A 12,791-nucleotide genomic window follows, 5' to 3' on the forward strand; every position below is an offset into this window, starting at 1 on the left:
AACTTTTTTGTGCTTTTGTTGATTTGCAAAAAGCATTTGATCGAGTTGATAGGAAAAAATTATGGATGGTTCTATCGGAGTATGGAGTGAGTGACAACCTTGTCCGCGCTATTGCTTCTTTGTACAAAGATAGTGTAGCGTGTGTAAGGGTAAATGGGTCATTAACTTCCTGGTTTGACATCCCTAAAGGAGTCAAACAGGGATGTGTAATGTCACCGTGGTTATTCAACATATACATGGATAAATGTATGAAAGAATTGAAAAGTATGGATGTGGGAGCGAAAATGAGTAATCTAACTGTCAGTTGCCTTCTGTACGCCGATGACGCAGTCCTCCTAGCTGACAGCGAAGAGGAACTGCAATCCTTGGTTACAAAGGTTTACGAAGTGTGCAAGGAGAGTGATTTGCTAATGAATGTGCAAAAGTCGAACGTCATGGTCTTTGAAAGAAATGTAACTATGACTGAATGTAAGATTGTAGTAAATGGAGACAGTTTGAAACAGGTCGAAGAATTTGTATATCTGGGTAGTATGTTTACTAGAGATGGAAATATGGACAAGGATATTGAAAGGAGGGTTAGTGCCGGTAACAGAGTTAATGGTGCCTTAAAGTCTGTCGTAGCAAATAAGTGTCTATCGCAAGAGGCTAAATTAGCAGTTCATAATGGAGTTCTGGTACCAACCCTAATGTATGGAAGCGAAGCATGGAGTTGGAAAAAAAGGGACGAAAGTAGACTGAATGCTGTTGAAATGCGATCCCTCAGGCGAATGTGCGGAAAAACAATGTATGATAGGTGCCCTAATGTCGAAATTAGAGCAGAATGCAAGGCTGAGTTAAGCATTATCGACAAAATTAAGAAAGGTCTTTTGCGATGGTTCGGTCATGTGGAGCGAATGAATGATGAAAGAACGGCTAAAAAGATTTATGATGCGAATGTGTCTGGTTGTAGAAGTCGAGGAAGGCCGAGAAAGACATGGCATGATCAAGTACAACAAATTCTTGAAAGTGGTCATGTGAAAAGTCGGAATAATCGACGTGCGTGCATGAGAAGATGTATGAATGTGAAGGAAGCAAAGGAAGTGTGCCAGGACAGAGTGGTGTGGCGTTCTATCCTCTCTGCCTACCCCTCCGGGGAAATGGCGTGATGGTTAGTTAGTTAGTTAGTTTGACTATTGTCCATGCGATGATATTTCTTCACAGAGTATCGAACATCTGTTATTTCAGTGCCCATTTTTCAGTTTGCAACGCCATAATCTTGAAGCAGAATGCAGGAAAGATGGTATATCCTTAACAGATATCCACACTGTAGTTAAAACTAGTTATTACGCGCCATTGTTCTTGAACTTTGCAACAGTAGTGATTGGACTCATAAAGGTAATAAACCAAATTCAGTGGTCGAACATCCCATTTCCAAGACAAACAAAAATGATTTTTTCCGAGTTCCTAAGCCTTGTACATGACACGTAAGGCTACTAAATACAGGGGTCCAAATCTAGATATAAAAAAAACATTAAAATAGTAACATGTATTCTTGGCACAAATATACTTTATATTTGTATAATAACGATTTTTAATTTCTTACATTTGTTTAGCCAGGCATTTATAATTAAGTAGTTTTAGTTTTTCTTTTTTATGTTATTGTTTTATTAGTATAGGACTACTTTTGCTCTAAAGATAAAAAAATCTCAATCTTAGAACAGGCTGAGCCATGTTAGATGGAGACTATCATAAACAGAGAATACTCCTTTTTTATTTTACAATAATTAGTTTTTTATAGATTCCCTGTATTTAATTTTATAACCACTTACTTGACTGTAAGATCTGTTTTAATATATTAAAAAAAACATAATAATAATAATAATAATAATAATACATGCTTACGTAACGAGACACACAACCAAAATGTCAAAACGTATATTCAATTAAATTATAAAGTTATTTTGATTCTTAAATGGTCATGAAAAAAAACTGATTTTTAATAAAGGATTGTTCGACACATTTCTTTAGGAACACAAACAGACAATGAACACAGGATTCTCTTAACACGAAACGACATGAAATATATGGCGTGGCTGAGAATCCTGGATCTTTGCTCTTAGGATTTCCTAACTCCAAATGGGAACATAAATTCAAAGAACGTGAAAATGGTGTTGAACCTCTCTCGATTCTGCTTCAAAATAATATAGAATCTCTGAAACGACAAACATTATTTTTATCTGATTTATTTTACTTTTGCATTCAAGATTATTCTTTAAAAATTAATCTGGAAATTAGATATTACAAATGTTTTTTTACGCGCGCTAAAAATTAGAGCATTAAATTATTTTAATAAAAACCATTTACCTTGAACGACGTCACTCGTACTCGTCACTCAATAATGGTAAGAGAGTAGTGAAAGATTTCCGGTTTACGAAAAGTCAACGGACCAATCGGCAGAACTGACCGAGAGGAAGCGAAAGAGAACTTGAGACGTAATACGCGAAATATTTCAGAAACACAAAATTTAAAAAATCATAAAGCTGATAATACGGTACATATTTTTTTTTAAATTGGCCTAGATTAGTAGTCTATTAACAAATATAAAATAATTTAATAAGAGATTTTTGTATTGTTTGCTTTGAAACTGATTTTTATAATGTTTCCATATCAATTTATTTTAATATTCATCAGTTAAAAGTAAACAATATGGAAATATTTCGCATAAGGAAAGCTTTAAAAAATATTGTTCCTTTTATCAATAATCAAACAACCTTTCAATATAGCCAATTATACGATGTTCCGTTGTATTGGTCACCTTAAACCTATTAAACTGACGCCTTTCCCTTCATCCCGTCCTTCTTTTTTCAACTATTTCTCCCATAACATAAAATGTTTTAACAACCTAATCAGTGCATGTAAGGGTTGCTTATTAAAATTCGTGTCGTTATGGTTTTATATTTTAGTGCAACAACTATGATGAAGGTGTATAGTCGGTTTTGAATGTCGGTTTAATTGGTACCCTGACGAACAGACAGGTACGATAAGTAAATGTTTGACCACAAAGTTAATGCTTTAAATATTAATAATACTTAAAACAACCGTTAATATGTATTTCAAAAGTTGTTTTTATTATGACAAGTCATAATAATTTTTAGAGAAACACAACGTAGTTTTTATTCTAGTGTGTTCAAAGTATTTCTTTTGTGTACAAACACGCTGTTCTCTCGATGTAGCGAGCGACTTTCTTGTGTTGTTTTTTTGTTTTTTGTTTTCTTGCGCATTGTTGTTCGTTGCATAGAGCACGTTGCACGTTGCATAGAATTCTCCTGTCTTGAGACAAAAATGCAGTCACCGCGAAAAATTTCAACCTCCCGCACATAAATCTACCGGGAAAAAAGTTGTAAGAGGAAAAATGTTCCACAGTAACGTGCAAAGGTAATATTAAGGTGAGGTAAATATGAAAAATACGAGTTCAGAAGAGTATAGTTTATTTCGAAGTGTAATGTTTTGAAAAAATACTATTATCGCTAGACAGATTTCTGAAAAAAACAGGTAAGAGAGTTTCCGTAGATTGTCAATTTCACAAAGGTAGATGAAGGAATTACCTACATGTAATTCAGAAATTTACGGGGCTTGTGATTTGTTATTTGTTGGTCAAAATGATAACTGAATGCTTGTAAATTACAACAGGGATGGAGAATACCTTAAATAATAGAATATGGAAGTCTAGGTTTTGTGAACTGTCATTGACTGGTTAAAGTGGCTACTTTATACACTGTGTAATATTCACCAGCTTTACTTAAGTTTGATCATCCATTTATCATCAATTCTTCCATTTGTTGATTTTAGTAAAGTTAAAGAGCTGAAAACTTTATTGTTGTGAAGAGATTCATCTGACTGAATTATTTCACATACTAGACAACGCCTGAAAACAATTTTCCAATTTTCAAACTTCATCTGGACCAGCTGGTTTAAACTTAAACCAGCCAATGACAAGTCAATAGCCTTGTAAATACCGAGACTTCCATTTTCATTTTTTTAAGGTATTCTACATCTCTGTTGTAATTTGTTAATCTTAATGACTCCCGAGAGGGTGAAATCCAGTCTTTTGTCCACAAACATTTGAACAGACTCAAATATTGTAATAACTGAATGCATTAAATAACAGTAATCTTTCTGCCTTCGTTTTGACTACCACATCGTTTTTATTATTTAATACCATAGTATTTAAAAATAATATTTTTGTTCTGTGTGTGAAATAAATCAGAAACCTGGACGAGTGTTTTCAACCTTAAAAAATCTATGAGAAAATTGAGTGGAGATGAGTCCTGTTTGTAAAGTATTGGTTGGCTTGTTCACCTACCATGCTTGAAGTGCCGGGTTCGATTCCTGGGAAGTTGACAAGAAATATTGAATAAAAGCACTTAAATCGTAAAGCTGATCACCTTACCATTACTCACTAAATGATCGATATATGCTACATTAAGTGTGTCAATGCAGAGCCCTATCAACCATCGGGATGATGATGTTTAACTCTATGAAGTTTGATTATAAATATTTTTTATCGATTAAAATAAATTAACTCTGCCATATAATAAAAACGTGATTACAATACCAGAAAAGGGTAACAATTAGACTCCCATTTAGAAAAAAGTCTAAGTCACTAAATTAAATTTTATTTGAGTCGGTTAAAAAATATTATGATACGGGAAAAAACATTTATAAATATATTTTTTCAAACTGAAGGTTAAGAAATATGTGTTAAACAACTTTTAAAATAAATATATGTGCATTTTTTTATTTGGGCACATATAAGAATATATTTATGTGGGCCCTACTTCAAGATTCAAAATAAAATAAATAAATATATCGCTAATATAAACTTCTTCTTCATTCCCCTTTCGCACCTAATAGTGCTTAGGGCACTCCATAAGTACACCAATCGCGGCGTATCTTGATAATTTTATGTTAAATGAAGGAAAGATAATCAGTCTTACGCTTCAAGTGCCAGTCTTGGGATTATCAAATATTCTAGTGTTAAAACACCGTTTTTCTTTATAAATATTTCACATCAACCCGAGCATGGCGAAACCCGAGACCTCTTGCATGGCGGGAAAACGCGCTGGCCACTACACCACGAGGCCGCTTAAATTTAATTAAATAAAAACGCACCTCAATGTTTATTTTTTCAGAAATGAATTTGAGTAATATTATAAAAACCAGTTTTAATGTACTTTATCGTAGAAATTCGGCGGTTTATTTAAATTTCGTCAAGCAAATAATAGAAAATGACAAATGCTTTCACAACTCATTATTGAACCGATAAATTATTCGCAAAGCCATGTTATTTTTTGCTTCTTTCTCTATCGTTTTGGCATTGCTTTTCACGGGAGGAAACGAGATACTTAAGTAATAGCACTTGAAATAAGTAAGTACCTACGTGAGAATATTACCAAACACGTGTCTGTTTATTTACTGCGGTCAGAGACGCATTTCATTTTTATTGCCCAACATGTCCTTAGAAATATTACCGGTTTATATTTATTTATTTACTAATTAATTTATTGCATAAATAAGTACATATTTAATACCGGGAAATCTATATAAAAGTAGTGAATGACAAAATAAATACGTAGCGTCTTCTGTTTGGGATAGTCTCCATCTCCTGTTTTAAGATCGAGTTTTTTTTATATTTTAAAGTATAAATAGTTCTATACTAATATAACAATAACAGAAAGAAAAAGAACTAAAACTACATAATTATAAATGCATAGCTAATCAAATGTAAGAACTAAATAAACATAAAGTGTATATATGTGCTAAGAATACATAATGTTATATATAAAAAAAAGATATACTGAAGTTATTATTTATGTTTAAGTATGTTGACGAAAAAAATCAACTACGACATTTTGCCATAGACAGGGCCGTCTTAGGCTGTAGGGGCTCATAGGCACACATAGGCTTTTAGAAAGGGGCTCTTTTATAATTTCGAGGCCCCCATCAGGCCGAGGGCCCTTGGCTCGTACCTCACGTGCTCTTATGGAAAAGATGACCTCGGCAATCGATATTTTATTTTATTGCATATGCTCTCGTTTGGGTCGTGCAGATTGGATAATTTCGACGTTTCAGCTACCGTTGGTGAAGCCATCTTCAAGGTTGACACATGGTGTCCACAAACAGCCTCTAGGCCTCTCTGTCCGCTGCCAGTTCCTGTACATCCTATCAAGTCAAATTCGCGTACCGCAGTTCTGACATGAACCAGCGACAATTAGTCGGCAACGTACGTGCAGGAGGTTTATAACCTAATGCCTTTTTATTTATTTTTTCTTGTGGTGTCTTATCAGGGTTCTTCGACGTTGGCGATCTAGTGATCGCGCAGGACCGAGATGCTTTCGCTGTAGTACAGCGAAGCAGGACAACTGCTTAATGGATGGATTCCTGGGAAAAGATCACCAGATTGGTTTCTATGGTGGATTTTTCTGTCGGGATTATCTTCCCTTAGCTGGTTGGTTCTGGTTTGGAGGTGCCAGAAATTCGCCTTTCACTCTCTCGTTATCTGCTATCTGCTATGATCACACCGTTATGAGTGTGATCCCATTGCCCGGGGTTTGCGACGTGGGCTCTAACGAGTTGGACTAGTCAGTAGTGTTGCCGGTGGAATGCAACTAGGTGTTTGCAGCATTTTATAGAATCACACCCTCCAGCAAGATGTTACTCAGTTTAACCCTTCTGACAGTTTGAACTCCATAAATATCATAGTAAAATATAATCTAAAAAACAATTATGAATCTACCAATTCCAATTAAACACTATACTGTTCTCTGGTTAGAAGTTATTTAGAAAATAACTCGCCAATATGGTCTCCTCATTTTAATTTACAGATTCATAACATTGAATCATTAAGTTCAAAATGTATATTCCAATTCTAAATATCAATTATGATTTTCTACTATCATTCTTGAAACTAATGACGCTATTGGAAACAAGAACTGTTAATGACCTAATAGTACTTTATAAAATAATTCGCTCTTTATACGATGTCCCCTGACCTTCTACATCTTATAAATTTAAGAGTACTCTCAAAAAACACAAGATGCACAGATCTTTTTTATATCCCTACTACGTCATCCAATTATCACAAATATTCAACTATAACAAGAATACACAATCTAGGTAACATTTATTGCGTGACTGCAGATATTTTGTCCAATTCTTCAAACTCGTATAAGTTTACCTTTTGCAATAAATTTCTGGCAGCGATGTTGGATAATATATTCTGAAGTGTTATCATTTACTCTACTCTAATTCCTTTCTTTTTTCATCGTAATACCTAAAATATTTTCTTATTATTTTATTTAATATCATATCTCTTTATTATTACCGATCATTCACTCTTGTTTTAACCTATGTAATATACCAATGTATATTGTGTAGTTTTATAGACAATAATAGATTTAAAAAAAAAAATTCATGTTATATGTGCTTTATTTAAATATTTTGCAAATTTTTGTATATCCTTTAATCTTCAACAACACCAAGATTTTGCTTTAACCTTATTTTTACGAAAGTCTGTAATACGCATTCTGATTTATATACAATCGTTTTATCTTTTGCTTTTGTTTGTTATGTGTTTCAAGTAAAAAAAAACTTTGCTACAGTTGATTATTTCTTATAGATACTTAAAACGATTTTTTTCCCCTTATCTTTTGCTTAATTCTTTTTTACGTATGTCAACTATTTTAAAGTATGTAAATAATTTGTTTATATTTTTTTTTCTACCCGCTCACAACTGTGTTTTAGTATAGCGACATTTTTATTTTTAAGTTTTTCTTACTGGATATATTGATTGATTCAAATGCTTTACAATACTTATGTACATCATATCATCTTTATATTCTTACTAGTTATATGTAGGAATATGTATTTGAATGTACTAAATGCTATATTTTCTTTCTTACTATTCATATTTATCCATGTACTATAAATATTTGAGTTGATAAATATCAAACGCCAGTGTGTGCGCACAATTTTTTTTTGACGTTTGTTCTACAAAGCGCAGTAATTTTTTTGAATTAATTTTTTTATTCATATTCGAAACCGCTGTCAAAAAACTCTGTTTCAATTCAGAAGCTAGTAGGCCCACATGGACATTGTGGTGGATTGTAGTCGGCGAATTGAATGTGAATTAAATAAACAAATAAATATTTTACTTAAATTCATTATAATAATAAACAAACATTTATAGATTTATTCCGCTTTTAAGTATAATGTTTACCAGTTACCGGGTTTCGTTGTGACCTACATCGTCAGACTGGTAAAAAATAAAAAATCTAAATACGCATTTTTATTATAATAATCAAAATGCAGTTCCACCAAATAGTGTCAGTAGAAAAATTCAATCTATTACTTTAATGAGTCAGTTCAGTGTTTTTTTTTATGGCGCTATGATTTTTGAAGTTTTGTATTCCTGAAATATTTCCGCGTGAGACGTGAGAGGTTCTCTTCAAAATTTGCTATTAATTCATTCTAAAGGCAACTTTGGTCAACGTACATAACGTGTAGATAAGTCAGTTCGTTGCACAACTTGGAGTTCTTCAGGATATGTTTTCCTGCTATTTGTAGATCTTTTTGTAACTTCACACAGTGTGGAATGAAGAAGGATTGGCATAGGTCGAAGCCATGTTATAAAAAAACGGTGTTGATTTTTTTTGCACAGCAACATACCAAGAGGCCTAATTATGGCGGTGATTGCACAGAACAACCAGGCATAAGAAAAAAACTCGTTTATGAACTATTGTCATCGATGAAGAAAGAGTTTTAGCCCTTACACCACTGAACTTTGATGTTCATTTTATTTGTTTAGATGTAAATTTACAGATTAACTTAAATTTACTTACTAGTAAAACAATATGGTTAATTACTCATAAAACTAAATACACATTAATTAAACATTCCTAAAAAACTACATAATACACAAATTTATTATCTGTATCCAATAACATGCAAATAGCATTTCGCTCAAAAATGCTTCCAGCTTCTCTGAGACTTTTTGGCCACGCATTAAATATTTTTAAACATTTACAGTAAAGGTTATTTTGAGTTCCAGTCAGTCTCACTCTAGAAAGCCTGAAATCACGTTCACTTATTATTCCATAACTGCGAAAAAAAAATTCGTATTGTAAACTTTTCATCACGTACCCAAGAAGCAGTCGGTTTTTTAACTTATAAATTAAAGTCAGAGTATTGATAAGAATTATCTTTTTAATTATTATCCAGGATAGTCAATTTCTCTAACATAAATTGAATCCTTGTATATGGACCATTCCTGAATACCACTCTCATTGCCCTGTTCTGTCAAACTTGTATTTTTCTTTTATTCTGTATCGCTTCCGAGAAACAGGACAGTAGAGCGATAGTTCAAGTGTGGTATTACAATAGATTGGAATACTAATAAACTTGAATCTAAATTTAGTTTTTGTCTAATCTTTTGAAAGATTCCTACTTTCTTCACCTTTTTTAGTTGTGTTTTTAATATGAGGCCCAAATTTTAGTTTACTATCTATAATTTTACCTAAATACTTTATTTTTTCAACTAGTTCACCCAATTCATTATTTAATTTGTTTATCTTCTTCAGAACCTCCAATAATGATTTACTTTATGAAACGTAAATTTTATTGTATTTACATTTAACCAGTCAGAAATTAACATACATTATTTAGTCAAAAAAAAACGTCCATGGATCAGAACAAATGACAAAAAATGTTTTAGCGTTCCGAAAAAAAATGGTACTTCTTGAGTATTGCCACAGATAAAAAAATAACACCATAATATGGTTGATACAATATTATAAATTACTTAGGTACTTGGATTTTCCCAAATTTACTGAATTCATTTTTAACGTTTTTGTGTTTAATAAATTTGCTTGCCGCATTTTCCTCCTACTAAAAATGGGGTAAAATCTGGAATAAAATTTTAATATTTCTCGTGTATTGCGAAAAGTTCTTTTCATGTGAGCTTTTCAGTGAAAAGCTTGCTTTGTTGGTATGCCTGAGCTTGAAAGGGACATGCTATGATATATGTCTTCATACTGTATTGAAAGGGAATGTGTTCAGCCGAATAAAGGTTGAAACGTCGACTTTATGATGAGTTTTTCCTCTCAACTAGCTTTTGAAGATTGGCTACTTTAAAAAATATTATCGTCGCAACAAAACCAAAATAGCATTTATGAAATTTTATTTAAAAAATATATGAATGCAGTTTTGTTGACCGTTTTTTCATCTTTAATTTACTGACTTCTAATATTTGAGTAATATCTGATCTGTGATCTAAATTTCCTTTTAAAACAATGTTTTTTTTTAATTAACGTATTTTTATTTGAACTCAATTTATGCATAAGTGTCCTTTTGTTATGGATTAAAAGAATTTCATATTAAAAAATAAACGTAGTACATTAGACAACTTGGAAACCTAAGAAATTAAAAAAGTGATTCATAATTAGAAAAAAAAAAAAACCAAATAAACAATATTTCCTTTAGTCCACTCTGGTCCAATTTTAAAGATAATATTCATCTCATTTCACAATTCCCATTTTTAAAAGAACAACACGACGAAAAAACTTGGCTTATTTGTTCCATATGTATCGATGTAGTATTTAGTAATCACTGTAAAAATAAAATGGGATAGAATTCATTAGTTAAGTACTCGTATCCCTTGATAGAGAAACTTGTGTAAAAAATAAAAAATATGTGGTTTAAAACGAATTTGTTTTATATTTATTAAATGAAATTGTATATAATTGTCATCAAATCCTTATCCCCAAACGGTAGTGCATAAAGCTCTACATTGTTTAATCAAATTCTTAAATCAAGACCTCTGCAGAAAAACGCAGAGAGGACCAGTGGAGAGAGGAACTCGGCTCTGGATAACGTCATCCAAAAGCACAAACACCGCCCATAGTTTAGACTTCCCTACGTGGAAAGTCCTCAACAGACCGAGGGTAGGGGTGCAAATATAACCGACAGAGGTGGGTTTTCCTGGAGGGAAATGACACGAACTGTGATTGCGGAAAGATGCAGGATGATCCTTATTGCTGGGGTGTCCACAGATTTGAAGATAGCCACTGACAAGGCGATATCTGTAAATACTATATTTTTATCAGATCTTTAAAGTCGTTTTAAATTTATCTCCTAATTAACTTTTAACTTTTACTTTTACACGCATCTACTACCTGTATCTTATAAATTATTGTTGGTCGAGATTTTTTTAGTAATAAATATAAAGGTTTATGTAAGCAGAGAGAGGGGAGGAAGGCAGGGTTGGAACTATACCATGTTTCCTCCCTTTTATGTAATTTTTATAATATTTCTTTTTTTTAGTATAAATTTTTCCCCTATCCTGTATTCATAAAAAAATAACGTGAAATCTGTAATTGGTCTTGCTTTTTGAAATTGTTTTTTTGTACCTTGATTTTGTTAAAAGGAGTGTATGATTTTTATAATGAATACATTATACAAAGTGTATTTTTACATCAATATTAAAAAATAAATTTTGATTGTTATTTAATTTGTTATAAATTGATGTAAGTATTTATGAAATGCAACAGGTGTTTGTGTATTTCTCATTCTTTAATCACTAAACACTTTCAGTTTCTCGTGTGCAAATTTACATTCGCGCATCTCAGCTTTCGGTTTTCTTCTGGCGTGTTCTGAGGTACGATCGTAAATCTGTACGTCACGACTGAGAAACAAAACCATTAGCAACCAGGCGGGGGAAAATAATTTGAAAAAAGAACGCCAGCGAAACACAAACAAATTAGGCAAACTTGTATAGATGCAACCCACCTCAAATGGTTGGACTTTGCTAAGCAAATTAAACCTTACCAACTTGACCACCTCATTCGTTTATGCTTTAAATTTAGTTTATTAAACATATTGTCAAACAATAATGATACCCAAAATACAAGACAAATATATTATTCATTGCTTGGATCACCAAGCTAAGACTGGTGAAGATCCTTTACAAAAAAAAACACATATAATTACACTATTTATCTAATTCTAAATACTGCTAACTAAACAGGGGCAAGATAAAAAAAGACACTGAACATTCAATAACAAGATAAATTAAATAAAAATACCAAAATTTTAAAAAAATACAAACATTTGTCGCCAGGTCTCATAAAATGAGGTTTGCTTGCAAAAAGTCGTTCTGTTTTGGATATGTTGTATGTTTCTAAGCCTTTATTAACAATCTAAGTTTCCTAATTTGGCAAGCCTGTGCGCCCGTCAGTATGACGACTTTTAAAGATTTTTGCTCAACAACTCTTTACTAGCGCGCTGTATAAAAATATTTGTTTTTTTTGTGACACCTACAATTTCTTGGCAATACACGTTTCTTTAAGCCTTATACTCACTGAAATACAGAGCTTCAAAACACGTTTTTTTCTAAAAGTTTTGGATATCTGTAACAAAAAGACTGTCCAAAGTGCAAAAAAATCATTAAAAAATTGCCATTTGTGATCATTTGGTTATATCATATCGGCAGTTTTACTTTCATCGTTTCCCATAACAAACTAAACATATGTATTAGGAGTTTGTCCAAATAGCTGTTAACAAAATACTGAATTTCACCCCCAGGATGTTATTAAAATTAACACATTACAATTTTTTTATAAACATAGGCTTAGATTATGGCTTACGACCTGTAACTGCCTGGTTTAAATGGACATTCAGCACACTGAAACCTTTAAACACTTTTAGAAAAAAATTGTGCTTTCAAGCTCTGTATTTCAGTAAGTACAAAGCTTAGA

This window comes from Micrasema longulum, unplaced genomic scaffold, assembly GCF_059751315.1.
Source record: "Micrasema longulum isolate JH-2025_06_02 unplaced genomic scaffold, ASM5975131v1 h1tg001642l, whole genome shotgun sequence".
Classification (NCBI taxonomy): domain Eukaryota; kingdom Metazoa; phylum Arthropoda; class Insecta; order Trichoptera; family Brachycentridae; genus Micrasema; species Micrasema longulum.